This window comes from Mus musculus, chromosome 3 (genome assembly GCF_000001635.26).
Source record: "Mus musculus strain C57BL/6J chromosome 3, GRCm38.p6 C57BL/6J".
NCBI classification, from domain to species: domain Eukaryota; kingdom Metazoa; phylum Chordata; class Mammalia; order Rodentia; family Muridae; genus Mus; species Mus musculus.
The window spans coordinates 64,622,305-64,648,883 of NC_000069.6; the positions used below are offsets into that span (position 1 = coordinate 64,622,305).

General features: G+C 38.8%; 2 pseudogenes across 1 annotated transcript in view; one reads left to right on the plus strand and one right to left on the minus strand.

Annotated features, from left to right (window-relative positions):
• Vmn2r-ps10 (vomeronasal 2, receptor, pseudogene 10) lies at positions 950-1,688 on the plus strand (annotated as a pseudogene).
• Positions 10,559-26,579, minus strand: part of Vmn2r-ps11 (vomeronasal 2, receptor, pseudogene 11) — a 211,881-nt pseudogene continuing 195,860 nt past the window's right edge. The window contains exons 6-9 of the transcript NR_003962.1: positions 21,353-21,583; positions 11,930-12,053; positions 11,086-11,251; positions 10,559-10,786 (exon numbers count right to left, since the gene is read on the minus strand). The product of NR_003962.1 is annotated as a vomeronasal 2, receptor, pseudogene 11 (transcript). The remainder of the gene's footprint in view (positions 10,787-11,085; positions 11,252-11,929; positions 12,054-21,352; positions 21,584-26,579) is intronic.

Genomic DNA, 26,579 nt, shown 5'->3' on the forward strand with positions numbered 1-26,579 from the left:
AATGTGCTTGTCCTTTGTTACATAGCCCCTCAAGAGTAATCATGTAAAAATGATAAAATGGTCTGTGATAGTATAAGCAGCCTGTAACCTGCACACCTCCCTGGCAACAGTTCCCCCAGGCCCCACACAGATATCTACTCAGAGGTGTTTAGACCACAGGTTAGAGTGGTTGAAAGCAAACACAACTATTGACCTTATTTTTAAAATTAACACTAAATGGAACCATTCCATCATCTACCATAACCTCAATTCAACTAGTTTTTCCTTATTCACCAATGCTTGCTTTTAGAGCCTTCCTCCAGTCTTAACCTTCTTAGTGCCAGGGACCATGACTGGTGGTTTTGTTTTCCTTCCCATCATCATCCTCATCACTCATTCAAATGGGCATTGAGAGGTGGGGCCATTTGGATGGGCATATGCTTTATTCTCCTCCATGAAGGGATATCTTATGAGAGACTGAATAAACAAAGAGTTTGCCCAGCTGTGTCCCAGTCATTTTGATTGTTTCATATCAGAAGCGGTGATTTTCTCATTCCTCTGCTGTGCTGGAGTTGATAAAGACACAGACATCTTTCTTCAATAAACAGTTGGAGGAGAATAATAGGAGCTTATCAATAGAAAAGACCAGTTCAAGGAACAGTGTGTTGAAAAGAAAATTTCAAGTCCTGAAGTTGAAAACAACCCTCAAACTCTCTCTACATATATAGACACCAAGAATATGTTCCCACTATTAAATATAAGGTATTATATCTATTGTATAACATATTTCCAGAAAATTTTGTTCACGTTTTTAAGTTCCCTAGACTGTAGACCGTTAAAGGTGATGACTCGGTACCCCGAAGTCAATTCTCTGTTTTGTTTTTTTTGTGTGTGTGTGGTTGTTGTTTTTTGTTTTTTGTTACTCTTTTCCTCAATAGGCCAAAGGGAATATGATACATGCAGTGAAGATATCACAGTACTGTCATCCATGCTGTTCATAGGCAAGCCATGCAACTGGTCCAGCATGGCCCTCTAGATCACTCTGGAACTGGGCTTTTGCTTTGTTTGTCTTCCATTCTTGGAAAGACTATTTTACTCATTTTGCCTATAGGATTTCTGTATCCAAAAACTGTCCTGTATCTATGCACCCCATTTTTCAAAAATTGATTGTACTGATCTGTGTTGTAGGGGAGATTTAATGTATGTGCAGTATACTTGGTGTTGGACTTTCCAAGGATGTTCAAGAACATTGAAATTCAAAATGCAAAGATCATCTTTGAATGCAGTAAAGGTTCTACACAGTTTCTGTGCTCCATATTTGGGTTTGATGTTCTCCTGGCTCTGCTGTGTTTTCTTACAACTTTTGTGGCTTGACAGCTGCCAGACCAGATAACTATTATGAAGGTAAATGTATCACTTTTGGAATGCTGGTCTTTTTCATTGTCTGGATCTCTTTTGTCCCTGCTTACTTGAGCACTAAAGGCAAATTCAAAGTGGCTGTGGAAATATTTGCCATTTTAGCATCCAGCTATGGCTTGTTAGGCTGTCTATTTCTTCCCAAGTGCTTAATTATCTTGCTGAGGCCAAAGAGGAACACTGATGAAAGAGTTGGTGAAAGAGTCCCCACTGTTGACAAGAACATCCAGCTGACTTCAGCTTCAGTGAACAGTGAGTGTGACAACATCAAAGAGTCCAATTTTCTGGATGAGTAGAGCTGTGAACTCCATGTGACAGGCAATGATGTCACCTTGGAGGACATTCAGGCTCAACCTTCCCTTTTATGTTTCATCTGAAGTAGCTGCTGATGTTGTAGGCTAATATTGGTTGTAAGTATGTTGATGTAACTTTAACCTGGTGAATGATACCTTGTTCTGTGTCATGCCATTCAGCATAGATTAGAATATCACTTTTTATTGAAATTGGACACCATTTTATTAGGATTTAAGACAGAGCATTTTTTAGGTGTGTCTCAGCCATTCAGTATTCATCAGTTGAGAATTATGTGTTTAGCTCTGTACCCCATTGTTTTGATAGGTATATTTGATTTTCTAGAGTCCATCTTCTTGAGTTCTTTATATATATTGGATATTAGTCCCCTATCTGATTTAGAATTGGTAAAAATCCTTTCCCAATCTGTTGGTGGCCTTTTTGTCTTATTGACACTGTTTTTTCCCTTACAGAAGCTTTGCAATTTTACAAGATCCCATTTGTTGATTCTCAATCTTACAGCACAAGCCATTGCTGTTCTGTTCAGAAATTTTTCCCCTGTGCCCATATCTTCGAGGCTTTTCCCCACTTTCTCCTCTGTAAGTTTCAGTGTCTCTGGCTTTATGTGGAGTTCCTTGATCCACTTGGACTTGAGCTTTGTACAAGGAAATAAGAACATATCAATTTGTGGAGTCCTTTCAGCCAACGCTTGCTAGTGTATGCAGTGGTGTCATCATTTGGAGGCTAATTATGGGATGTATCTCTGGATATGGCAGTCTCTAGATGGTAAATCCTTTTGTCTCACCTCCAAAATTTGTCTCTGTAACTCCTTGCATGGGTGATTGTTTCCAATTCTAAGAAGGGGCAAAGTGTCCACACTTTGGTCTTTGTTCTTCTTCAGTTTCATGTGTTTTGCAAATTGTATCTTATATCTCAGGTATACTAAGTTTCTGGGCTAATATCCACTTATAAGTGAGTACATATCATTTGCTTTATTTTGTGATTGTGTTACCTCACTCAGGCTTGTGAGACTAGGCCGGGGCCTAGCAAACACATAAGTAGATGCTCACTGTCAGCTATTGGATAGAGCACAGGGCCCACAATGGAAGAGCTAGAGAAAGTATCCAAGGAGCTAAAGGGATTTGCAACCCTGTAGGTGCAACATTATGAACTAACCAGTACCCTGGAGCTCTTGACTCTAGCTGCATATGTATCAAAAATGGCCTAGTCGGCCATCACTGGAAAGAGAGGCCCATTGGACACGCAAACTTTATATGCCCCAGTACAGGGGAATGCCAGGGCCAAAAAATGGGAATGGGTGGGTAGGGAATTGAGGGGAAGGGTATGGGGGACTTTTGGGATAGCATTCTAAATGTAATTGAGGAAAATACGTAATAATTTAAAAAATAATAAAATAATAAAATAGTAATATACACAAAAAATTATTATTTTTAAATACAGTCTTTGAAATACTAAGGCCACAGAGACCCTAAAGAGTGAGGCATCATGGTACTGAAGCACTATGAGGGATGAATCAAGAGGATTGTGCATTCCTTGCCAAACTGGGCTGTATAGAAAGACTCTGTATTGAAAAAATGATGAGAAATGATGAAGGGCCTAAGTGTCAATGGGATTAGAATACTATCAACAACAAAAAAAAAAAGCTAACGGCTGAAAATCATTGAGATGGGAAGTGTTCAGGGTGAAAGTAGAAGGTATCACAGACAAAGAATATGGGCAAAAATGTACAAACTATAATAAGCTTAAAAGTCAGATACTAGAGGAGAAGAGAGGGAAAAGTTAAGAGGAGCTGCTCAGACATGGTATCAAGGCAATAAAAGAAGCTACTATTTTTTTAAAGATTCATTCTACTTTTGTCTATGTGAATGTGTCTCTGTGAGTACAATCAGATGCCCTCAGAGGCCAGAAAAAAAAAGAATATATCAATTTGTATTCTTCTACATGATAACTACCAGTTGTGCCTGCACCATTTGTTGAAAATGCTGTCTTTTTCCCACTGGATTGTTTTAGCTCCCTTGTCAAAGATCAAGTGAATATAGTTGTGTGGGTTCATTTCTGAGTCTTCAATGCTACTCCATGGATTTATCTGTCTATCGCTGTACAAGTACCATACAGTTTTTATCACAATTGCTCTGTAGTACAGCTTGAGGTCAAGCATGGTGATTCCACCATAGGTTCTTTCATTGTTGAGAATAGTTTTTTGTTGTTCCAGATGAATTTGCAAATTTCCCTTTCTAAGTCGGTGAAGAACTGAGATGAAATTTTGATGGGGATTGCATTGAATCTGTAGATTGCTTTCCACAAGATAGCCATTTTGACTATGTTAATCCTGCCAATCCATGAGCATGGGAGATCTTTCCAGCAACATCATTCCTTAATCATCAGGGAAATGCAAATCAAAACAACCCTGAGATTCAACTTCACACCAGTCAGAATGGCTAAGATAAAGAATTCAGGTTACAGCAGATGCTGGCAAGGATGTGGAGGAAGAGGAATACTCCTCCATTGTTGGTGGGATTGCAAACTGGTACAACCACCCTGGAAATCAGTCTGGAGGTTCTTCAGAAAATTGGACATATTTCTACAGGAAGATCCAGCAATACCTCTCCTGGGTTATACCCAGAAGATGTTCCAACTTGTAATAAGGATGCATGCTCTACTATGTTCATAGCAGCCTTATTCATAATAGCCAGAAGCTGGAAAGAACCCAGATGCCCCTCAACAGAGGAATGGATACAGAAAATGTGGTACATTTACACAATGGAGTACTACTCAGCTATTTAAAAGAATGAATTTATAAAATTCCTAGGCAAATTAATGGATATGGAGGATATCATCCTGAGAGAAGTAATCCAATTACAAAAGAACACATATGAAATGTACTCACCAATAAGTGGATATTAACCCAGAAACTTAGACTATCCAAGATACAACTTGTAAAACACATAAAAATCAAGAAGAAGAAAGACTAAAATGTGGATACTTTGTTCCTTGTTAAAATGGGGAACAAACTACCTATGGAAGGAGTTATAGAGACAAAGTTCAGAGCTGAGACAGAAGAAAGGACCATCCAGAGACTTCCCCATCCAGGGATCTATGCCATATACAACCACCAAACCCAGACACTATTGCATATGCTAGCATGATTTTTGCTAACAGGACCCTGATATAGCTATCTCTTATGAGGCTATGCCATTGCCTGGCAAATACAGAAATGAATGCTCACAGTCATCTATTGGGTGGAACACAGGGCCCCCCAAAGAAGGAGCTAGAGAACGTACCCAAGGAGCTAAAGGGGTCATCAACCCTATAGGAGGATCAACAACGATTCTTCTTAAAGACATATATTTTATACACATGAGTATACTGTCACTGTCTTCAGACACACCAGAAGAGGGCATGGCATCTCATTACAGATGATTGTGAGCTCCCATGTGGTTGCTGAGAATTGAACTCAGAATCACTGGAAGAGCGGGCAGTGCTCATAACCTCCGAGCCATCTTTCCCACCCCAGTATGCAAGACTTCTTAAAAATAGTTTTTAATGTCATACAATGAGAGATAACTGCCTCTGACCATACCATTACTGTAACTTTACTTCCCATAAGTAAATGTTATAGATATGTATTCAGTCTCCTTGACATGAAACATAAAAATGACCTATATATTTCTATAAGTATGTGAGTCAAATATGTGGCAAATAGAACTTATAGAACTGTGGACAGTATAAACTGAAAGTGTACATTTGGCTATAGAAGTATAAGAAGATCAGAGTGTGATATGTTTTCAAAAGAGCTGAATATTTGGGATTTTTAGTTTTTTGTTCTTTGCAGAGATTCCTTCTGCAGGTGTGTCACAGCAGAAAGTGAAACCATGATGACTAGCTAAGCAGGGAAAGTCAGGAATTATTTACTGATTTAACAAGAAAGATTATTCTAGACCAGATATAGGTAATGACCTTCCCAAAATTTAAATGAGAACTTTATATAAAGCCTTAGTAAAATTCAAAGTGATCACATTTTATCAGAAGATGGCCTAGTCAGCCAGGGCCAAGAAGTGGGAGTGGGTGGGTGGGGGAGTGGGTGGGGGAGGGTGGGGGAGACTTTTGGGATAGCATTGGAAACGTAAATTAAATAAATACCTAATTTAAAAAAAGAAATAAATAGGTCAAAACTCTCAAAAAAAAGTGATCACATTTGCTTGAGGGACACTGCATACCACTATTTTCTATATGGGCATCTACTCAACTATTTATTGCACAATTCTTTCCTTGCTCATTAATATTGTTAATTAATGTGTGACTACTTAATTTGTGTTAATAATATCCTAATTATAAACCTTAATGTGCTTTTTGCTTAAGTGGAAGGGTGTCCTAGAACTCAGAAGCTCATGCAACCTCTGAAGGAAAAGTGGAAGGGCATCCTGAGACACAGGTGCCCAGGAACCACACATCTCTGGGGTGGGACAGTGTCCCAGTGGAAGAGCATCATGAGAAGGAGCACAGGAACCACACTGCTGAGAGGAAAACTCCTCAGCAGAGGCATTGTAACTCCCAAGGTAGTACATCCCCAGCCGAGCTCAGGAGCTCAGGAGCCTCAGCCATGCTCCTGCTTTGCTCCTTCTCTTTATGACTTCTTTTCTTCTTCAGATGAGAGAGTCACACCAGGCAGAAAATCTCATCAAAGAGATTTATTGGAGGGGCCAAAGTTTGGAGATACACATCCAGGGATGGATGTCTTCTACTCTCTGGAGTGTATGGCAGGGAATTAGACAAAGGGCTGCATTTACATAACACTTCTTAGCAGGCAGTCCTTTTCAGGGTAGAGATTTCCAGAGTGCAGATGGTTGTGATTCACGTCCTGTCCTGTGCTCCTTACCAACTTGATCACCAAATTGAGTCACTTGAAAGAGGGCACTTCACCAAAGGAATTGCTTCAATCAAATTGGGCATATCTGTGGGGGCATTTTCTTGATTAATATGGGAGAGCCTAGCCTACTGTGGGTGGTGGTACCATGGACATGAGGTCTTGGGTTGTATATGATAGCAAGCTGAGCAAGGTTTTGAAGGAAGCCATTAAGCAGATTTTTTTTTCATGGCTTCTGTATCACTTCTTGACTCTAGATTACTGTTGTGAGTTCCTGTTCCGATTTTTTCCATGATGGACTGTGACTTGGGAGTTGTTAGATGAAAAACAAAACAACAACAACAACAACAAAAACGAAACAAAAAACCCACCCTGTCCACCCAAAGTTAGTTTGGGCCACTGTTCTGTAACTGCAACAGAGAAGCAAACTAGGAAATAAGTAAATGTTAGGAGAGTCTGGAGTTGCAGAAGTGGGGCTGAGTTGTGCTACATGGTTGTGGGTTTGAAGGAGTTAACTGCTAAAACATGGAAGCAGTTTGGAGGGTGTTTAACTGTTCAGTTATGTCATCTGCATTCTGATATCTCTATTTATGTTGGAGACCCACTATGAGGTGAGAAGCAGAGAAGAGATGAGACTAGGGAAGTTTCAAGGAGGTTCATCTGAGATGAATCACCCCATCTTAGTATATTTGTTTCCTTTTGGGAATTTTCATGCAAGAAATAACTACCAAAAATTAGCCTAGAAAATTATTCAACATGAAATTAGCCTTGTCTGTGTTTAAGTAGCTCAAACACACACACACACAAAAACAAACAGTTAAACCCTATCCTGCATATATTTGGTCAGCTCTAATGAAGATGCTTTGTGCTTCATTTGTCATACAATTAATCTTCCTACTACTTCTCAGACAAGAACCACATAATTTTGATGCAACATGCTGAAATTAATACTAAAGTATTCCCCAATGCAATGACCAAGTGCTCACCCATAGCAAAAAAAAAAAAAAAAAAAAAAATTCATACCCAAATTCTGAGATACTTTTATGAGAAAATATTTAGATAGAATGCTTTGCCAAAGAGAAAATTATCTTTCAATGATTCAAGACATATTTAATATTTGATAAACCATTGACTCTAAAGGATAAAATTATATTATAAATTAGGCTATCATTTTTATAAGAAGATATGTTTAGTTGTAATAAGCTTCTTTTATAAAAATGCATATGAGCTTAATCAACAAAGGGTAGCTAAATATTTACATAAAATTGTATTTTAGAACTATAAAGTTGTGCTGGGTGTGGTGGTGCACACCTTTAATCCCAGCACTCGGGAGGCAGAGGCAGGCAGATTTCGAGGATTTTGAGTTTGAGGCCAGCCTGGTCTACAAAGTGAGTTCCAGGACAGCCAGAGCTATACAGAGAAACCCTGTCTTGAAAAACCAAAACAACAACAACAACCTAAAAAAAAAAAAAGCCAACAAAAAACAAAAGGAAAACAAAAACAAAGAAACACAAAAAACTATAATGTTGCACAAGAAAAAAATTTCATTATATGTTGGAGTATAATTGACATTTTGTTGTAGAGCCCATTGTTAATAAAAATAGAAGTGTGAAAAACTTGTGTCAGACAAGAGAGTTTTGCTGCATTGTGGTATGAAGTGGTAATGGAGTCTCTGATATAAAAATGATAGACTTATGGAATGCTTTGTTTATACATCATAAGTACAATTATCAACCTATCAGAAAAGAAATGAACACTGAAACATTCTGATGAATCATGAGTATTTATACCCTCTACTTACTTTATTTATTTATTTATTTATAATTTTTCATTTCAAATATTTTCTTTATTAACATTTCAAATGTTATCCCCTTTCCTAGTTTACACTACAGAGATCTCCCTTGCTCTCCCCCCAACCTTTCCTCACCAGCAACCCCACCCCCACTTCCTGGTCTTGGCATTCCTCTACCATGGGACATCAAGGCTTCACAGAACAAAGGGCCTCTCCTCCCATTGATGTCCAACTAGGCCACCCTCTGCTATATATGCAGCTGGAGCCATAGGTCCCTCCATGTGTAATCTTTGGTAGGTGGTTTAGTCCCTGGGAGCTTTGGGAGTACTGGTTGATTCATATTGTTGTTCCCCCTATGGGGATGTTAACCCCTTCATCTCCTTGGGTACTTTCTCTAGCTCCTCTTTTGGGGACCCTGTGCTCAGTCTAACGGTTGACTGAGAGCATCTACCTCCATATTTTTCAGTCACTGGGAGAGCCTCTAAGGAGACAGGTATATCCGGCTCCTGTCAGCAAGCACTTGTTGGCATCCACAATAGTGTCTGTGTTTGGTGACTTTATATGAGATTGAAGCCCAAGTAAAACAGTTTCAGGATGGCATTTCCTTCAGTCTCTGTTCCACACTTTGTCTCTTCATCTATTCCCATGGATATTTTTCCCTGTCTAAGAAGGACAGAAGTTTCCACAATTTGGTCTTCCTTCTTCTTGAGCTTCATGTGGCCTGTGAATTGTATCATGGGTATTACAAAATTCTGGGCTAATATCCACATATCAATGAGCACATACCACGGGTGTTCTTTCGTGGTTGGGTAACCTCACTGAGAATAATATTTTCTTGTTCCATTCATTTGCCTCAGGATTTCATAAATTCATTGTTTTTAATAGCTGAGTAGTACTCCATAATGTAAATGCACAATTTCTGTATCCATTTTTATGTTGATGGAATCTGGGTTTTTTACAAGCTTCTGGCTATTATATATAAGGCTGCTACTATCATAAAGGAGGATGTGTCCTTATTATATGTTGTATCATTTTCGGGGTATATGCAGAGGAGTGGTATTGGTGGGTCCTCAGGTAGTATATGGCCAAATTTCTGAGGAACTGTTAAACTGATTTCCAGAATGGTTGTACCAGCTTGCAATCTCACCAGCAATGGAGGAGTGTTCCTCTTTCTCCACATCCTCACCAGCATCTGCTGTCACTTGAGGTTTTTATCTTAGCCATTCTGACTGGTATGAGGTGGAATCTCAGAGTTATTTTGACTTGCATTTCTCTGATGACTAAGGATGTTGGACATTTCTTTAGGTGTGTCTCACCACTTGGTATTCCTCAGTTGAGAATTTTTTGTTTAGTTCTATAACCAATTTTAATAGGGTTATTTGGTTCTCCAGAGTCTAACTTGTTGAGTACTTTGTATGAATTGGATATTAGCCCGCTAACAGATGTGGAGTTGGTAAACATCTTTTCCCAATCTGTTGGTTGCAGTTTTGTCCTATTGACACTGTCCTTTGCCTTAAAATTGCTTTGCAATTTTACAAGGTCTCACTTGTCAATTCTTGATCTTAGAGCATAAGCTATTGGTGTTCTGTCAGGAAATTTCCCCCTGTGCCAATGTGCTTAAGTCTCTTCCCCACTTTCTTTTCTATTTTTTTTTTTAGTTATGCCCTCTACTTTAAAATCTCAATGATATGCTTTCTAATTTAAATCATAAGTGATACTCCATTCAATGCAGAGTGACATGTCACAGAACAAGATATCATTCACCATGTTAAACTTACATAAACACAACCACAACCAATATTACACTAAAACAACAGAAGCTACTTAAGATTAAACATAAAAGGGAAGGTTGAGCCAGGATATCATCTAAGGAGACATCCTTGCATGTCACATGGATCTCACTGCTCTACTCATCCAGAACAGTGGACACTGTAGTGCTGTTAAGCTCACTGCTCACAGAAGCTGAGGTGAGCTGGATGCTCCTGTCAACAGTGGGGACTCTTCCACTAACAGTTTCATCAGTGTTCCTCTTTGGCCTCAGCAAGATAATGAAGCACTTGGGAAGAAATAGACAGCCTAACAAGCCATAGCTGGATGCCAAAATGGCAAATATTTCCACAGCCACTTTGAATTTGCCTTTGGTGCTCAAGTAAGCAGGGACAAAGAGATCCAGACAATGAAAAAAACCAGAATTCCAAAAGTGATACATTTACCTTCATAATAGTTATCTGGCAGCTGGCGAGCCACAAAAGTTGTAAGAAAACACAGCAGAGCCAGGAGAACATCAAACCCAAATATGGAGCACAGAAACTCTATAGAACCTTCACTGCATTCAAAGATGATCTTTACATTTTGAATTTCAATGTTCTTGAACATCCTTGGAGGCTCCAACACCAAGTACACTGCACATACACAAATCTCCCCTAAAACACAGATCAGTACAATTAATTTTCGAAAAATGGGATGCATAGATATAAGGCGGGTTTTGGATATGGAAATTCTGTAGGCATAAAAGAGTGAAATAGTCTTTCCAAGAATGGAAGACAGACAAAGGCAAAAGCCCAGTGCCAGCGTGATCTGGCGGGCCATGCAGGACCAGTTGCATGGCTTGCCTATGAACAGCATGGATGACAGCACTGTGATTCCCAGAGACATCTGAATGAGGAAGCTTAGCTCTCGGTCATTGGCTTTCACCAATGGAGTGTGTCTGTGGACTACGTACACAGCAGTGACTGCCAAGACCACAAGTGCCCCAAAGATTGACAGGATGACAAGAGTGAACCCCAGTGCCTCTTCGTAAGCGAGGAATTCCACAAGCTTTGGCACACACTTGCTCTTCTCTGCATTGGACCAGTCATCTTCACCGCATGGATCACATTCTCTTTGTCCTATTGACAAAAAACAGAGACTCACTCTGACTCCTGGTCTTGACATCTCTGTGTACAATTCTGTGTGGAGTCTTGGGGAGCTGGTCCAAGGGAGTTGTGTAGTTTACACTGTGCTTGTTTTCCATCCCAGACCATTTTCTTATATTTTACACAATTACTATCTGTCAAATGAAAAGCTAATCTTTGGTTCTTCAACCAAAAGTCAAATGGAAATATAAATAAACCTGGTCCAACACTGGACACAAAACCAAGCCTGCTTAAGTCACCTCCAGAGATGAGCAACTGAGCAGGAGTTCTTTCTGCAGCAAGTGAGCAAAGCATGTGCTTTTAGTGCTTAGAACCTTAAGACAATTGGTGACTTTTCTCCAACTTCAATAGGTGCTGAATATGACCAAAAAAGCAAGTAATTTGAAGATTTTATGAATGTATTTGTATTTCACATTTTATTTATTTTCTTTGGTGTTTCTTTACAAACTTTAAAGTGGTAGATCTTGTCTTGTATCAGAAGTGAAAACTAATATTTTCCTTTGGTCAAACTGCACAGTGTTAAATTGTATTGGTTTCTTGAGTTTTGTTATAGGCTGCTTATATCTTTTTATAAAGACTTATAAGAAGCTCCCTGACCCCCCTTGGTTAATTTAACCATATTACTACCAATGCAAAAGTCCCTATCATTACCTGGTTTCTCTGACACATATCCATCAGCACATGGAATACAAGCAAAGCAGCATAGGGGTTGTCCAGGTCGAATCCCCTTTCGGGTCCCTGGAGCACACAGTTTTGTGCAGACTGAATCTGGAAGCTAACAAAGACAATATTAGAATTATACACTCTGGGCAGTGGTGGCACACATCTTTAATCCCAGCACTTGGGAGGCAGAGGCAGGCAGATTTCTGAGTTCACGGCCAGCCTGTTTACAGATAGAGTTTCAGGATAGGCAGGGCCACACAGAGAAACCCTATCTTGACCACCCCCCCACTCCAAAAAAAGCAAAAAACAAGAAAATAATTAAACAAAGCAAAAAGGAATTACATCCAGCTTTTCAGTGGTGACTCTAAATGGCAAAGGTGTCTGGATGTGTGTACTCAGCAAAACTTTCAATCACCATAAATATAGAAAACAAAATATTCCGTGACAAAGTAAATTGTATACAGGATATCTCTTTAAATTAAACCCTATAACAGGTACTAGGAGGAAATCTCCAACCTAAGGAGATTAAATATACCGATGAAAACACTGGAAATAAATACTATTGTATTGACAAAATCAAAATAAGGGAAACACACACACAAATACACACACACGTACACTCATTTTCACACAACCACCACCACAATCAAAATAACAGGAATTAACAACAATTTGCCATTAATGTCTCTCAATATCAATGGACTCAATTTTCCAATAAAAAAGATACTGGTTAAGAGAATTGATGTTAAAACAGGATCCATTCTTCTACTGCATACAAGAAACATACCCCATCATCAACAATAGACATTACTTCATAGTAAAGTGTTGGGAAAAGATTTTTCTACTCAAACGGATCCACAGAGAAATCTGATATAGTGATTTTAATAAAACCAGATACACTGACTGAATCTTATAGAAGAGAAAGTTGGGGAAAACCTTGAACACATGAGTACAGGGGAAATTTTCCTGAACAGAACATCAAAAGTTTATGCTATAAGATCAAGAATTGAGGGTTCCAGGACTCAGCAGAACTTAGGAAATTAGTCTGAACAGGTTAGAGGGTGCGCCAGAGAACCGGACAGCTTCTGGGACAGGCAGAAGCACAGAGCCGCTGAGGCAGCACCCTTGGCGGGCCGCAGACAGCCGGCCACCGTCCGTACCAGAGGACAGGTGTCCGCCTGGCTTGGGAGGTGGCCTCAGCCTCAGCAGCAGCGGTCTCCATCTTGGTTCCAGGACTCCCTGGAACTTAGGAATTTAGTCTGCACAGGTGAGAGTCTGCACCACAGAAGCTGACAGCTTCTGGGAACTGCCAAAGCAACACACCTTCTGAGAGAGGCCCTGTTTTGGGCCTTCTTCTTCGATCAGGAGGAGGTCCAAAAACAAGATATCTGCGCACCTTCCCTGTAAGAGAGCTTGCCAGCAGAGAGTGCTCTGAGCACTGAAACTCAGAGGACAGAATCTGTCTTCCAGGTCTGCTGATAGACAGTAACAGAATCACCAGAAGAACAATCTCTAAACAGAGTCAACTATAACTACTAACTCCAGAGATTACCAGATGGTGAAAGGTAAACGTAGGAATCCTACTAACAGGAACCAAGACCACTCACCATCATCAGAACCCAGCACTCCCACTTCGCCCAGTCCAGGGCACCCCAACACACCTGAAAACCTAGACCTAGATTTAAAAGCATATCTCATGATGATGGTAGAGGACATCAAGAAGGACTTTAATAAATCACTTAAAGAAATACAGGAGAACAATGCTAAAGAGTTACAAGTCCTTAAAGAAAAACAGGAAAACACAATCAAACAGGTAGAAGTCCTTACAGAAAAAGAGGAAAAAACATACAAACAGGTGATGGAAATGAACAAAACCATACTAGACCTAAAAAGGGAAGTAGACACAATAAAGAAAACTCAAAGTGAGGCAACACTGGAGATAGAAACCCTAGGAAAGAAATCTGGAACCATAGATTTGAGCATCAGCAACAGAATACAAGAGATGGAAGAGAGAATCTCAGGTGCAGAAGATTCCATAGAGAACATCGGCACAACAATCAAAGAAAATGGAAAATGCAAAAAGATCCTAACTCAAAATATCCAGGAAATCCAGGACACAATGAGAAGACCAAACCTACGGATAATAGGAGTGGATGAGAATGAAGATTTTCAACTCAAAGGACCAGCAAACATCTTCAACAAAATTATTAAAGAAAACTTCCCAAATATAAAGATAGAGATACCTATAAACATACAAGAAGCCTACAGAACTCCAAATAGACTGGACCAGAAAAGAAATTCCTCCCGACACATAATAATCAGAACAACAAATGCACTAAATAAAGATAGAATTCTAAAAGCAGTAAGGGAAAAAGGTCAAGTAACATACAAAGGCAAGCCTATCAGAATTACACCAGATTTTTCACCAGAGACTATGAAAGCCAGAAGAGCCTGGACAGATGTTATACAGACACTAAGAGAACACAAATTCCAGCCCAGGCTACTATACCCAGCCAAACTCTCAATTACCATAGATGGAGAAACCAAAGTATTCCACGACAAAACCAAATTCACACATTATCTCTCCAAGAATCCAGCCCTTCAAAGGTTAATAACAGAAAAAAACCAATACAAGGACGGGAACAATGCCCTAGAAAAAACAAGAAGGTAATCCCACAACAAACTTAAAAGAAGACAGCCACAAGAACAGAATGCCAAATTTAACAACAAAAATAACAGGAAGCAACAATTACTTTTCCTTAATATCTCTTAACATCAATGGTCTCAACTCCCCAATAAAAAGACATAGACTAACAAACTGGCTACACAAACAAGAACCAACATTTTGCTGTTTACAGGAGACACATCTCAGAGAAAAAGATAGACACTACCTCAGAATGAAAGGCTGGAAAACAATTTTCCAAGCAAATGGTATGAAGAAACAAGCAGGAGTAGCCATCCTAATATCTGATAAGATTGACTTCCAACCCAAAGTCATCAAAAAAGGCAAGGAGGGGCACTTCGTTCTCATCAAAGGTAAAATCCTCCAAGAGGAACTCTCAATTCTGAATATCTATGCTCCAAATACAAGGGCAGCCACATTCATTAGAGAAACTTTAGTAAAGCTCAAAGCACACATTGCACCTCACACAATAATAGTGGGAGACTTCAACACACCACTTTCACCAATGGACAGATCATGGAAACAGAAACTAAACAGGGACACACTGAAACTAACAGAAGTGATGAAACAAATGGATCTGACAGATATCTACAGAACATTTTATCCTAAAACAAAAGGATATACCTTCTTCTCAGCACCTCATGGTACCTTCTCCAAAATTGACCACATAATAGGTCACAAAACAGGCCTCAACAGATTCAAAAATATTGAAATTGTCCCATGTATCTTATCAGATCACCATGCACTAAGGCTGAACTTCAATAACAAAAAATTAACAGAAATCCAACACTCACGTGGAAACTGAACAACACTCTTCTCAATGATACCCTGGTCAAGGAAGGAATAAAGAAAGAAATTAAAGACTTTTGAGAGTTTAATGAAAATGAAGACACAACGTACCCAAACCTTTGGGACACAATGAAAGCATTTCTAAGAGGGAAACTCATAGCTCTGAGTACCTCCAAAAAGAAACGGGAGAGAGCACATACTAGCAGCTTGACAACACATCTAAAAGCTCTAGAAAAAAAGGAAGCAAATTCACCCAAGAGGAGTAGATGGCAGGAAATAATCAAACTCAGGGGTGAAATCAACCAAGTGGAAACAAGAAGAACTATTCAAAGAATTAACCAAAGGAGGAGTTGGTTCTTTCAGAAAATCAACAAGATAGATAAACCCTTAGCTAGACTCACTAGAGGGCACAGAGACAAAATCCTAATTAACAAAATCAGAACTGAAAAGGGAGACATAACAACAGATCCTGAAGAAATCCAAAACACCATCAGATCCTACTACAAAAGGCTATACTCAACAAAACTGGAAAACCTGGACGAAATGGACAAATTTCTGGACAGAAACCAGGTACCAAAATTGAATCAGGATCAAGTTGACCTTCTAAACAGTCCCATATCCCCTAAAGAAATAGAAGCAATTATAAATAGTCTCCCAGCCAAAAAAAGCCCAGGACCAGACAGGTTTAGTGCAGAGTTCTATCAGACCTTCAAAGAAGATCTAATTCCAGTTCTGCACAAACATTTTCACAAGATAGAAGGTACTCTACCCAACTCATTTTATGAAGCCACTATTACTCTGATACCTAAACCACAGAAAGATCCAACAAAGATAGAGAACTTCAGACCAATTTCTCTTATGAATATCAATGCAAAAATCCTCAATAAAATTCTCGATAACCGAATCCAAGAACACATTAAAGCAATCATCCATCCTGACCAAGTAGGTTTTATTCCAGGGATGCAGGGATGGTTTAATATACGAAAATCCATCAATGTAATCCACTATATAAACAAACTCAAAGACAAAAACCACATGATCATCTCGTTAGATGCAGAAAAAGCATTTGACAAGATCCAACACCCATTCATGATAAAAGTTCTGGAAAGATCAGGAATTCAAGGCCCATACCTAAACATGATAAAAGCAATCTACAGCAAACCAGTACCCAACATCAAAGTAAATGGAGAGAAGCTGGAAGCAATCCCACTAAAATCAGGGACTAGACAAGGCTGCCCACTTTCTCCCTACCTTTTCAACATAGTACTTGAAGTATTAGCCAGAGCAATTCGACAACAAAAGGAGATCAAGGGGATACAAATTGGAAAGGAGGAAGTCAAAATATCACTTTTTGCAGATGATATGATAGTATATATATAAGTGACCCTAAAAATTCCACCAGAGAACTCCTAAACCTGATAAACAGCTTCGGTGAAGTAGCTGGATATAAAATTAACTCAAACAAGTCAATGGCCTTTCTCTACACAAAGAATAAACAGGCTGAGAAAGAAATTAGGGAAACAACACCCTTCTCAATAGTCACAAATAATATAAAATATCTCGGTGTGACTCTAACTAAGGAAGTGAAAGATCTGTATGATAAAAACTTCAAGTCTCTGAAGAAAGAAATTAAAGAAGAACTCAGAAGATGGAAAGATCTCCCATGCTCATGGATTGGCAGGATCAACATTGTAAAAATGGCTATCCTGCCAAAAGCAATCTACAGATTCAATGCAATCCCCATCAAAATTCCAACTCAATTCTTCAACGAATTAGAAGGAGCAATTTGCAAATTCATCTGGATAACAAAAAACCTAGGATAGCAAAAACTCTTCTCAAGGATAAAAGAACCTCTGGTGGAATCACCATGCCTAACCTAAAGCTTTACTACAGAGCAATTGTGGTAAAAACTGCATGGTACTGGTATAGAGACAGACAAGTAGACTAATGGAATAGAATTGAAGACCCAGAAATGAACCCACACACCTATGGTCACTTAATCTTTGACAAGGGAGCTAAAACCATCCAGTGGAAGAAAGACAGCATTTTCAACAATTGGTGCTGGCACAACTGGTTGTTATCATGTAGAAGAATGCGAATTGATCCATACTTATCTCCTTGTACTAAGGTCAAATCTAAGTGGATCAAAGAACTTCACATAAAACCAGAGACACTGAAACTTATAGAGGAGAAAGTGGGGAAAAGCCTTGAAGATATGGGCACAGGGGAAAAATTCCTGAACAGAACAGCAATGGCTTGTGCTGTAAGATCGAGAATTGACAAATGGGACCTAATGAAACTCCAAAGTTTCTGCAAGGCAAAAGACACAGTCAATAAGACAAAGAGACCACCAACAGATTGGGAAAGGATCTTTACCTATCCTAAATCAGATAGGGGACCAATATCCAACATATATAAAGAACTCAAAAAGGTGGACTTCAGAAAATCAAATAACCCCATTAAAAAATGGGGCTCAGAACTGAACAAAGAATTCTCACCTGAGGAATACCGAATGGCAGAGAAGCACCTGAAAAAATGTTCAACATCCTTAATCATCAGGGAAATGCAAATCAAAACAACCCTGAGATTCCACCTCACACCAGTCAGAATGGCTAAGATCAGAAATTCAGGTGACAGCAGATGCTGGCGAGGATGTGGAGAAAGAGGAACACTCCTCCATTGTTGGTGGGATTGCAGGCTTGTACAACCACTCTGGAAATCAGTCTGGCAGTTCCTCAGAAAATTGTACATAGTACTATCGGAGGATCCAGCAATACCTCTCCTGGGCATATATCCAGAAGATGCCCCAACTGGTAAGAAGGACACATGCTCCACTATGTTCATAGCAGCCTTATTTATAATAGCCAGAAGCTGGAAAGAACCCAGATGCCCCTCAACAGAGGAATGGATACAGAAAATGTGGTACATCTACACAATGGAGTACTACTCAGCTATTAAAAAGAATGAATTTATGAAATTCCTAGCCAAATGGATGGACCTGGAGGGCATCATCCTGAGTGAGGTAACACATTCACAAAGGAACTCACACAATATGTACTCACTGATAAGTGGATTTTAGCCCAAAACCTAGGATACCCAAGATATAAGATACAATTTTCTAAACACATGAAACTCAAGAAAAATGAAGACAAGTGTGGACACTATGCCCCTCCTTAGAAGTGGGAACAAAACACCCTTGGAAGGAGTTACAGAGACAAAGTTTGGAGCTGAGATGAAAGGATGGACCATGTAGAGACTGCCATATCCAGGGATCCACCCCATAATCAGCATCCAAACGCTGACACCATTGCATACACTAGCAAGATCTTATTGAAAGGACCCAGATGTAGCTGTCTCTTGTGAGACTATGCCGGGGCCTAGCAAACACAGAAGTGGATGCTCACAGTCAGCTAATGGATGGATCACAGGGCTCCCAATGGAGGAGCTAGAGAAAGTACCCAAGGAGCTAAAGGGATCTGCAACCCTATAGGTGGAACAACATTATGAACTAACCAGTACCCCAGAACTCTTGACTCTAGCTGCATATGTATCAAAAGATGGCCTAGGCGGCCATCACTGGAAAGAGAGGCCCATTGGACATGCAAACTTTATATGCCCCAGAACAGGGGAACGCCAGGGCCAAAAAGGGGGAGTGGGCGGGTAGGGGAGTGGAGGTGGGTGGGTATCAGGGACTTTTGGTATAGCATTGGAAATGTAAATGAGCTAAATACCTAATAAAAAATGGGAAAAAAAAGAATTGACAAATGGGACCTCATAAAATTGCAAAGTTTCTGTAAGACAAAGGACACTGTCAATAGGACAAAACTACAACCAAAGGACTGGAAAAAGATCTTTACCAATCCTGCATCTGGTAGAGGGCTAATATCTAATATATACAAAGAATTCAACAAGTTAGACTCCAGAGAACCACATAACCCTATTAAAATGGGGTAGAGAGCTAAAGAGAGCATTCTCAACTGAGCAAACTTGAATGGTCAAGAAGCACCTAAAGAAATGTTCAACATCCTTAGTCATCAGAAAATGCAAATCAAAATGACACTAGGATTCCACCTTATACCTGTCAGAATGGCTAAGATCAAAAACTCAGGTGGCAGCAGGTGCTGGGAGAATGTGAAAAAAGAGGAACTCTCCTCCATTGCAGGAGAGATTGCAAGCTGGTACAACCATTCTGGAAATCAGTTTGGTGGTTCCTCAGAAAATTGAGCATTGTACTACCTGAGGAACAAGGTATACAACTCCTCGGCATATACCCAGAAGATCCTCCAACATGTAGTCAGGACACATGCTCCACTATTTTTCTATCTTTTTTTTCATTATTTTTTTAAATTAGGTATTTTCTTCATTTACATTTCCAATGCTACCCCAAAAATCCCCCAAGTCCCCCCCACTCCCCTCCCCCTTCTTGGCCCTGGCATTCCCCTGTACTGAGGCATATAAAGTTTGTAAGACCAATAGGCCTCTCTTTCCACTGATGGCTGACTAAGCCATCTTCTGATACATATGCAGCTAAAGACAGGAGCTCCGGGGTAATTGTTAGTTCATATTGTTGTTCCACCTATAGGGTTGCAGACCCCTTTAACTCCTTGGGTACTTTCTCTAGCTCCTCTATTGGGAGCCCTGTGAACCATCCAATAGCTGACTGTGAGCATCCACTTCTGTGTCAATTAAAACTTGAGTAGAGATCTAAACAGAGAGTTCTCAAAAGAGGAATCTCAAATGCCAATAACCACTTAAATGTTTGACTTCTTTAGCCATCATGAACTACAAATCAAAATGACTTTGAAATTTCATCTTACACTTTTATAATGGATAAGGTCACAACCACAAGTGACAGCTCATGTTGGCAATGATGTCGAGCAAAGGGAATGTTCCTCCATTGCTGGTAAGAGTGAAAATTTGAACAGCCACATTGAAAATCAATATGGCAGTTTCCAAGAAAGTTGGAAAACAACCTACCTGAAGACTCAGCTGTAACACTCCTGAGCATGTACCTAAAGGACACTTCATTATACCACAAGGACACTTGCTCAATTATGTTCATAGTAGCGTAATCATAATAGCTCGAAGCTAGAAACAACCTACAAGTCCCTCTACTATAAAATGTATAAAAATGTGGCACATTTACATAATGTATTACTCGGCTGTTAAAAACAAGTATATTATGAAAATTAGAGGCAAATAGATAGAACTAGAAAAAAATCGAGTGTTGTAACCCTGACCCAGAAATCAAACATCATGTGTACTTATGAGGGGGCATTAGCTGTACAGTAAATGATAACCCTATTACTATCCACATACCCAGAGAGACTAAGTAACAAGGAGAGCACAAGGGAGGGAGGATGCATGGATCTCTCTGGGAAGGAGAAATAAAATAGACATCCTGGGTGCAGGATGGTGTGAAAAATAGGAACAGGAGGAAACAAATGGGGGAGGATGGAGAGAGAGAATTCTGAAACAGCTAACTGGAATTGGAAATCATCTAGGGGACAAGCTAGTAACCCAGTGTAATGGAAACTCCCAGGAATATAAGAGAATGATTCTAGCTAAGGCTCCTAGCAGTGGAGGATGTAAAGCCTTAAATGGCTATTTCCTTTAACCAAGCAATTGAAGGGATTAGGTACCAACACAGCCACATAATATTTCAACTACAAAATTTGTCCTGCCTTCAAGATGCGCTGGGTTAAAAGTTACTCAGAAATTTTGGGAGTAGCCATATATATTAAAATTTTAGCAAAATATTTTAGTAAAGCATGGATTCTTTAAATTATAACTAGAACAAAGAACAACATGAAAAACATATGGTACACTAAGGAAATTCATTTGGAATATGAAAAAAATTTTAGTTTTGCATTTATTTAGTGCCCAAAAAAATAGAGTTTTCTGTCTACATATAAACAAAATATGTCAGACCAACTAACCCTTGAAGATTCAGTGTTCCAAAACAACGATGAGTTCTTTGGAAGAACAAGTTCATATTTTGTAGAATTAAATATGTATTCTCCAACCTTGACAAAGGTGATTTCTCCAGCATCACCCATGTGCCAATTGAGGATATCATAATACCCACTGTCTACATCTCCATTGCCATTAAGTTCTATTTCTGCTCCATCATGGGTAGTAATTTTCAGTTTCTTAAAGTAAGGCAATAGCTAATAAGGAAGAGGAAGAAAAAATTAAATGAAGATCTCATTAATAATATCACATTATTATTTTAATATCATGACAAAATACTAAATTATGGCAACATAATAAGTAGCATTATAGACATACTGGGTTAAATAATTTGTACAATCTAAGTTTACATATTTTCTGTAACTTTTGACAGTGGACAATCTCAATTTACATTTTCCCCTATTTATTTATTTATTTATTTATTCATTCATTCATTCATTCATTCACTTATACCACAATTTCACCCCCTGTCTATTTCCAGTTCCCTCTTAATACTGCTCCTTCCTGACTCACCCTCTCCTTTTTCTCTGAGAAGGGGGAGTCTCCAACTCTCTTGGAAATCATACCTGGCACATCAATTTACTGTGCAACCTCTCTCACTGAGGGCAAACAAGGGAGCCCAGTTAAGGGAATGTGATACATAGGCAGGCAACAGATTCAGAGACAGCCCTTATTCAAGTTGTTGGGGTACCAGCATGAAGACTAAGCTGTACATCTGATAAATATGTGCAGGTATTGGGACAGGCTAAATCCAGCCCATGCTTGCTCTTTGGTTGGTGGTTAAGTCCCTGGGAACATCCAAGGTTTTAGATTGGTTGACTCTTGGTCTTCCTGTGGAGACTCTATCTCTTTTCAGTCACTCAGTCTATCTTCCAACTTTTCTACAAGATTCTTGAACTCCATCTATTGTTTGTGTGTCTCTGGGTCTGTTTTTATTAGTTGTTGGGTGGAGTCTTTCTGAGGAAAGTTGACACAGTAACAGAGTATTAGTAGTGTCAGATATTGGTTCTTGTGTGTTGGATGGGTTTCAATTTGAGCAAGTCATTGGTCGATTATTCCCTCAGTCTCTGCTCCATCTTTTTCCTGCACTTCTTGTAGGCAGTACACATTTTAGGTGAAAAGTTTTGTGGGTAGCTTGTTGTGCTTATCCCTGTACTGTGAGTCCTGTCTGACTATAGGTGGTAGCCACTTTGGGTTCCATATTTCCTACACTTCTAGGAGTCTAAAGTCAATTCCATGGACTTCTTGGGGCCTCCTTCTTTAAATATAAAAAAATACAGAGAATACAATCAAACAAGGGAAAGAAATGAATAAAACTGTTCAAGACCTGAAAGTAGAAACAGAAACAACTAAGAAAACAAAATATGAAACAATTCTGGAAGTGGAAAACCTAGGAATGAAAACAGGAAGTAGACATGAGCATTGCCAACAGAATACAGAGATGGAATGGAGAATCTCAGGTGTAGAAGATACTATTAAAGAAATTGATTCATTGGTCAAAGAAAATGCTAACACTAAACTGTTTTTAAAATAAAACATCCAGGAAATTTGGGACATTAGTTTACTTTTGACATATACTCAAATTGTATGTTTTTCTTAGCATAGTATAAGTTTATACTAAGGATTATCAGTAGAATAACTCCTTATCAAGAAACAGGAGATGTTTATATTTTCATTTGTCTCACCCACTTTCCCTGTGTAAGGATAGAGATGTTGACAACTATTTCCTTCTTTTGAAGACCTCAGTATAGTAGAGAGACTGGACAATCAAATGCTAAAACATAAATTCAACAAGTTTATGTTGCTGCTCTGTCACAGTTTCCTCCCATATTCAAACAGTTCATCCTTTCTGGAAAGACCATCAAGTAGTAATGTAAGTATTTCAAGTTAGCTTTAGGAAGTCCCTGAAACTGAGCAGATTTACTAGATAACGCCCTGCCAGAGTAAGCAAGGAAAGTTGAGAGTGCTTCTCAGAATGTGTTAAAAGTGCAAAGAAGAATCAGACAAGACAAGGTGCAAAGAAGACTCTTGAGGCCAATCTGTCTGCTGGGGGGAAGGAGAAATTAGCTGAGTTTCCAGGAAGTTATTTACACCAACTTAGGAAGGATTCTCCTTAGAGCTACCTGAAGGTCATGTTCCAAGTTCCCAGTGTTTGGGAGATTTCACCCAGCTTAAGTATACTTGGTGTTGCATCTCCTGCTGGTGTTTCTGCTTCTGTAACTAACCCTCACCCATATTCCTTTATGTAACCACTATACAATTATTGATTTACTGAGTTCATTTTTCATGCTGTTTGAATGTGGTATGTTTAGGGATACCTATCTAGGGTGAAGGAGATGAGTCTGTTGCATCTACACAGGTAAATTTTTGTCACATCACAGTTGTTATTGTAGAAAGATGTTTAAAAAGGGCATAGTGGAGGCAATGGGTGACTTACTTAGGAAACTAGAAATTCTTCATTTCTCAGTATCTTATTTAGGATTTTACTGTGGTGAAGAGTCACCATTTTGAAGCAGCCTTATAAAGAACAATGTGTAGTTGGGGATGTTTACAGGTTTTGAAGTTTAGTCCATTAGAATCAAGACAGGAAGCATGGCAGTGTCTGCGCAGGCATGGTTCTGGGTGAGCTGAGAGTTCTACGTATTCTCCCAAAGGAAATCAGGAACAGGCCAGCTCCCACTTGGCTAGAAGGAGGTTCTCATATACCACCCCTACATTAAGACAATTTCTCCAACAATGTGACACCTGCTCCCAAAAGATCATACCACCTAATAATTCTACTTCATGGACCCAACCATAAACAACCCACCACACTCAGAGACAGTCCACTTTAGCTCAACTTTTAGCATTACCAGGAGATTTCCTTGAGAGTATGCCTCTGCATTCTAAGCTTCCACTGTGCAGAAATGGCCAAGCCCAGTGGTATAATTGTTCATGGAATTAACATTAAATTTCTAGGATCAGAGACATTGAGAAGAATCCTTTATTCTCAATGAGAAAACAAACTTTGTCTAACTCATTCCTCACCTAATTAACTTTAGGTAGGTAAGAGGATGTTTTCTTTAGCATAAAGGAAATATATTACACAGGGCATATCCTTGATCTTCATCTGCACTACATGCTGCACTTGGATATCTCAACCAAAGGACCTAGTGTGGTCACAATCACTCCATAGATCAGCAAGACTGTATTGTTCTTCCTAATATTTGTCATAGGGATTAAGGCTATGCTGTAAAAGAATTTACTCAGTGAATATATTAAGATAGTATTTTAGTCACCATTTATCCCTGGGGTTACTTTGTGTAACCCGGCCTCTTGTTTTTCTTCTAACGATTTTCCTGTCTATTCTTCTCTATTATAATGAAATGTATGTCAGAAATCATGAAAACTTAAATTTTATGCTAAGTCCATGAAATGTTCTCCCCACTCCTTATTAAGAGTCAAGCAAATAAATGGTCAAAACTTCTACAATTTGTCTGTTTCATAGATCGGCCTTCCTAAAGTTTCACTTGCTTGAAAGTTTTAGATGATAGCACACATTTTTCTAACATCTCAAGAATTTAGAAATGCCAGGTGAGTATTGGGCATGACCCTAATCCTATAGATTGATACAAGGTACACAGCATAAATTTGCCTCAGGAGGAGAAGAAGGGGAAGGAACAGGCAAAGTAATATAAAAAGAAGACAAAAAAGGAGGGTAATTTAGAAATGTTCAAGTAAGTAACAGAATTTGAAAAGATTTCTAGCCTATCGGTACGATAAGCTTGAAACATAAGTAAAGGCTGTGTATTTATTTTGAGTTCTGTTAAACAAATGCTTTACATTGATAAATTTACCAGGCTTATCTGTTTATATGTTATTCTTCAATGTAAGGAGTTAATTTTTTTATTGTGTTGACATAGGTGTTATATGAAGAACAACAACCATTGATGTGGACAGTGACTAACTTTAATCTTGATAATATGTAGTCCCTACCCCATCTTTGAAACCTTTACACCTGCAATAATTGCTTCTTTTTGAAAATTTAAATTTAATATTTTAGTGTTCATCTATAGGACCATTTTAGTGTTTAGCTATAGGATCATTGTTAAGTATTCAAAAGTGTTCTTTATCATGACAGAAACATTCAAAGGACTTCTAGGGAAAATTATATCTTTGACAACTAAAAAGTGTTTAATTTATCATTTCTAGGCAATAATGAGTTTCCATATCAGTCCTGGGTATCAAGTGTTGTCATCTAAAATATCAAAAAAGTGCTATAAATATCTGAGAGATTTCTCCAACCTTAATTGTGTCCTTTTTAAATATTTCATATCAGGGGTCAAATGATATAATTACCTTTCAGGTGTAGGTATTAGAACTTTCTTAGTACCCGTGAACATATCTGTCCTAGTTCTGTCCTGTTTCTATGATAAATACCTTGACCAAAAGCAATCTGGGGGAAGAAAGAGTTGTTTGGTTTACACTTCAAGGTCACAGACCACCGTTGATGGAAATCAGGCTAAGAATCGATAGGTGTAACCACAGAGAATTTCTGCTTACTAATCTATCACAATAAATCTCTCAAAATAAATATGATGAGCTATCTTTCTTATAAAGTCCAGTCACATCTGCCTAGAGAGAAGGTGGTACACGAAGATTAAGCCCTCTCACATCAATCATGATCAATGACAAGCTCTTACAGACATAAGGCAATGTGATCTAGGAAATGCTTCAATTGAGATTTCCTCTTTCCAGGTGATTCTAGGTTGGATAAAGTTTCTAATAAAACTCTAATTAGCATCCTTAGCATTCAGACCTTGCATCATTTCTAAGTTCCATGTTAGTGACTGGAAACAGCATATTTTACATAAATAGCTGACTTTAAATCTCGACCAGAGAAAGTACAGAATGAAGCTGCATTGTTGAGATGTTTCAAAATAGGTAGTCCTTAGAAACAACAGAGAGAAATTCAGTAAAAAGGACCTTGCCCCTACTCAAAATGCCTTATAATACTTAGGAAGTTTTGGGGAGGTAAATAAATAAATAAATAATGGATTAACACCCATAGAAGAAAAAAAAAATGTTCCTGGATTCTATCTTGATAGCCAGAATTAGTAGAGGAAAAGTAGAAGTTCAGATAACATGTGACTGGAATGAGAAAATGGCAAAAGAATCATTTTTCAAAAAGCAAAGGTATCATATGTATTTAGC